Raw genomic sequence first — 5,472 nt, 5'->3', positions numbered from 1 at the left:
TAATTTGGTCAAAGGTGCTGCAATAGATGAAAAACCTTCCACGAACCGATGATAATAACCTGCCAAACCCAGAAAACTCCTGATCTCCGTCGCCGAAGTGGGACGATGCCAATTCTGAACTGCCTCAATCTTTTTGGGATCAACTTTAATACCTTCGCCCGATACAATATGTCCCAAAAATGCTACAGACTCAAGCCAGAACTCACATTTAGAGAACTTAGCGTATAGCTTTTGTTCCCGCAATGTCTGAAGCACTAATCTCATATGTTGCTCATGTTCCTCCTTACTGCGCGAATAGATTAATATGTCATCAATGAAGACAATGACAAACAAATCAATATATGGCATGAATACCATGTTCATCAAATCCATAAATGCTGCCGGGGCATTAGTTAAACCAAAAGACATTACCAGAAACTCATAATGACCATATCTAGTACGGAAAGCAGTCTTCGGAACACCTGAATCCCGAATCTTCAACTGATGGTACCCGACCTCAAGTCGATCATAGAGAATACCCTAGCACCCTGCAACTGGTCAAATAGATCATCAATACGGGGCAATGGGTACTTGTTCTTAATAGTGACTTTGTTCAATTGGCGATAATCAATACACATCCGCATTGTTCCATCCTTCTTTTTCACAAATAATACTGGTGCACCCTAAGGCGATACACTTGGTCTAACAAACCCTTTGGCTAGTAACTCTTCAAGCTGTTCTTTCAATTCTTTCGGAGCCATGCGATACGGTGGGATAGATATAGGCTGGGTATCTGAATCCAAGTCAATACAGAAATCAATATCAAGATCAGGTGGCATGCTTGGAAGATCTGACGGAAATACATCGGGGAACTCCCGAACTGCAGGCACTGAATCAATAGCCGGAGTCTCTGCAGCAGTATCCCGAACATAGGCTAGATAAGCCAAACAACCCTTCCCAATCATGTGTTGAGCCTTTATAAAAGAAATAACTCGATTCAATGAACTAACAGGTGAATCCTTCCACTCCAGCTTAGGCAATGCTGGAATGGACAAGGTAACAGTTTTGGCATGACAATCTAGAATAGCATGATATGGAGACAACCAGTCCATGCCCAGAATAATTTCAAAATCGGTCATCTCAAGCAATAGGAGATCTTCTCTAGTTTCGTAACTGCAGAATGTAATAATATAGGACCGGTAGATCCGGTTCATAACAACAGAATTGCCCACAGGATTGGACACATAAAAAGGAGTACTCAAGGACTCACGAGAAACACCCAGGAATGGAGCAAATAGAGATGACACATATGAATACGTAGATCCTGGATCAAATAATACTGAGGCATCTTTGCCACAAACAGAAATAATACTTGTAATCACGGCATCTGAGGCCTCTGCATCTGGTCTAGCCGAAAAAGCATAGAACCGAGCTAGAGCGCCGACTGTCTGGCCTCCGCCTGGCTGACCTCTACCTCTAGGACGACCCCTACCCACCTGTCCTCCACCTCTGGGTGGTCGGACTACTGGTGGAGCAACTGGTCCGGTAAGCATAGGCTGCTTACCCTACTGTACTGGTCTACCCCGAAGCCTGGGGCAAAACCTTCGCATGTGACTGGGATCACCGCACTCGTAACAACTCTTCGGTGTGATGGGTTGCGGACTAAGTGTCTGGCCCTGGGGACCTGAATACCCACTGGGAGGACCCTGAATAGCTAGTGGGCAGTAAGAACTCTCTGGGATAGCACTAAGATAAGGTCGCATTGGAGCACCTCGAGGAGGTGGTGGTGCTAGATATGGGGGCCTGCTGGACTGTCCCCTCACAAACTGACCTCTGCCCCAGGACGGAGCACCTCTGAACTCTCCAGAGTACCTGAACCGTTTATCTCTCATAATCTGCTCTCGGCTCCGCCGACGTACACCCTCAATCCTCCAGGCTATCTCCACAACTCGCTCATAAGAAGTACCCATCTCAACCTCTCGAGCCATAGTGGCCTGAATACCAGTATCTAAACCGGCTATAAACCTTCGCACTCTCCCTGCCTCAGTAGGGAGTATCATTAGTGCATGGCGAGATAATTCAGAAAACCTCGCCTCATAATCAGTCACTGACATCTGACCTTGCTAGAGCTGCTCAAACTAAAACCGCAACTCTTCCTTCTGGGAGGGTGGAATATACCTATCCAAGAAGATACGGGTGAACCTGTCCCAAGTCATGGGAGGAGAATCTGCTGGTCTGCCAAGAGCATAAGACTGCCACCATCTATAGGCTCTACCCTCTAGCTGAAAAGTAGCGAAATCAACCCCATGGGATTCCAATATCCTCATGTTGTACAGTCTATCCTTGCAATGATCAATGAAATCCTGTGGATCCTCATGTCGCTCACCCCCGAAGACAAAAGGATGTAGTCTAGTCCATCTGTCCAATAGTTTCTGAGGATCGGCGGCTACAGTAGGCCTGGGCTCAGGGATCACCCTGCTCCTCAATAATGGGATTCTCTGCTGGATCCACTGGCGGCATAACCGGAATAGTCTTGGGATGTCCTCGTCCTCTCCCACGGGCTGGAGCCCTCCCTCGGCCTCTAGCAATTGGGGGAGTAGCTCTTCCCTGGTCTGGAATCTCATTAGAGCGTATTCTCACCATCTGTGAGATAATAAGAGAAAGATATTTAGTGCTACATTAATTGCACGATGGAATATAAAGAAAGGTAATTTCCTAACACCCTATAGACTCTCGAAGATAAGTACAGACGTCTCCGTACCGATCCGCAAGACTCTATTAGGTCTGCTCATAACTTGTGAGACCTACGTGAACCTAGTGCTCTGATACCATGTTGTCACGACCCAATTTCACCTGTAGGTCGTGATGGCGCCCAACACTATAGCTAGGCAAGCCAACTAATAAATTAAGCATACATTGATAAAATTTAAAACCAAGAAAATATAAACCCAAACTCTACCAATGTGTGTGCCAAGACCTGGTGTCACAAGTGAACGAGCATCTAGTAGATTATACAAAACTCCAAATACTGTCTGAAATGAAATATACAGAATGTAAATATAAGAAGAGACACTGGTAGCTGCAGAACGGCTCAAAAAGGCAACTCACCACTATGCCTCGGGATGACGTGGGTATGTGATGATAGGTCCTCCACTAGTACCTGTCTCAGATCCTGCACAAAAGGTGCAGCAAGTGTAGTATGAGTACGTAAACAACGTGTACACAGTAACTATCAAGCCTAATCTCGAAGTGGTAGAGACGAGATGGCCGACTTTGACACTCACTATGGGTCAATAATAATAACTGAAATAAAACTAGAATTTTTAAATCAGCATGATTTATAGAATTTACAATAATTTATTTAATCAGCGAAAATAATCAAATTCCTTCAAATGTAACAATTCTCAATATATTAATTAAATTCCTTCGATTCAAATAATTTCCAATTTATCAATTAAATCTCATTTACAGGAGTAACAATTAATTCCTTAACAAGCAAGAATAATAATTCATTAAATTGCAAGGATTTTCCAATTTATTAATTAGCTTCACAAGCTAAAATAAATTATTAAAGTATCGTGTAATTATTATTATTAAGCACGATTTCTGCCGAGGACGTATGACCCGATCCAGAGTGTCGTGTACACTACCGAGAGACGTGCGGCGCGATCCATAGATGCATCAATCCTGCCGAGGCGTTCGGCCCGCTCCACAAGAAAGGAGGACATTTTCTGATGTGCCTACGGAAGGAGAGTGTATTTATTATAAGATGAATTTGGGAGGAGAACAATTTCTTTTAACAATTAATTGATTAAAACAGACAATCAAGCCTATGAGATTTCCATCCTTTAATATCTTTATCTAACAATTCACAATATATTCATATAGATATCAATTAATATAAATAAATCAAAGAATACAATTTACACAAGTAAGGCATGCTCCGTGTCCTAAACTACCTGGACTTTAGCATTAATAGTAGCTACGCACGGACTCTCGTCACCACGTGCGTACGTAGCCCCCCCACAATTAGCAATAATTATTTAATTTTAATCACCTATGAGGTAATTTCCCCCTCACAAGGTTAGACAAGAGACTTACCTCGTCTTGCTCCAATTTAATCCACAATTTTGCCGTTTCCACGATTATCCAACTCTATCTCGCTCGAATCTAGCCAAAATAATTCGATACAATCACTAAAAATTATAGGAAATCAATTCTATAAGGAAATACTACATTTTTAATAAAAATCCCGAAATTAATTAAAAATTCGCCCGCGGGGCCCACATATCGGAATCCGGCGAAAGTTATGAATTCCGACAACCCATTCAATTACGAATCCAACCATACCAGTTTCACTCAAATCTGACTCCGAATCGATACCGAAATCTCAAAATTTCATTTCTATGAGATTTCTAAACTTTTCCAAATCTCAAATCTCAAAACACTAATTAAATTGTGAAAAACAACGATACACTTGTATATGTAGACCAAATACGAGTTAGAATCACTTAACCCAATGTTTTTCCCTTGAAAATCTGTCAAAAGTCGCCTCTGATCAAGCTCAAGTTCGCCAAAAATGGCAAATGGGACGAATGTCCTCTTTTAATAAAACTGCCTAGCAGCCTTCAGAACTGGTCCTCGAACTGGGCCTCGACCACGGCTTCGATCACAGCCTCGAGCCTTGACCTCGGTCATGGCCTCGATCAGGGCATCGAGGTTGTGCCTTCGATCAGGGCATCGAGGTTGGGTCTTCGCTCAGGGCATCGAGCTTGGGTCTCGATCCTAGTCCTCGAGCCTTACCTTCAATCATGCCCTCGAGCCTCGCCTTCGATCATGCCCTCGAGCCTTGCCTTCGATCATGCCCTCGAGCCTTGCCTTCGATCGAGGCTTCGATACTGAGTCTCATCCCTGGCTTTGACTCAGGGCTCAATATCTGGGCTCGATACCTGGGCTCGATATCTGGGCTCGATCACAGCCTAGAATGTCCAACAGAAGAGGAAAAATTGCAGCAGCTTTTTAACTCAAATGTTTGATCCGTTAACCATCCGAAACTCACCCGAGGCCCTCGGGACCTCAACCAAATATACCAACAAGTCCTAAAACATCCTAAGAACTTAGTCAAACCTCTAAATCACATCAAACAATGCTAAAACCATGAATCATACCCCAATTCAAGCTTAATGAAACTAAGAGTTTTCAACTTCTACATTCAATGTCGGAACCTATCAAATCAACTTCGATTGACCTCAAATTTTACACACAAGTCATAAATTACATAACGGAGCTATAAAAATTTTCAGAACTGGATTCCGACTCCGGTATCAAAAAGTCAACTCATCGGTCAAACATCCAAACTTAAATTCTTGTTTTTAGCCATTTCATGCCTAATTTAACTACGGACTTCCAAATAAAATTCCGAACATGCTCCTAAGTCCAAAATCACCATACGGAACTTTTGGAATCATCAAAATTCTATTCCGAGGTCGTTTT

The sequence above is a fragment of the Nicotiana tomentosiformis genome, chromosome 1, assembly GCF_000390325.3.
Source record: "Nicotiana tomentosiformis chromosome 1, ASM39032v3, whole genome shotgun sequence".
Lineage (NCBI taxonomy): Eukaryota > Viridiplantae > Streptophyta > Magnoliopsida > Solanales > Solanaceae > Nicotiana > Nicotiana tomentosiformis.
Note: the sequence above shows the minus strand (reverse complement) of the source record.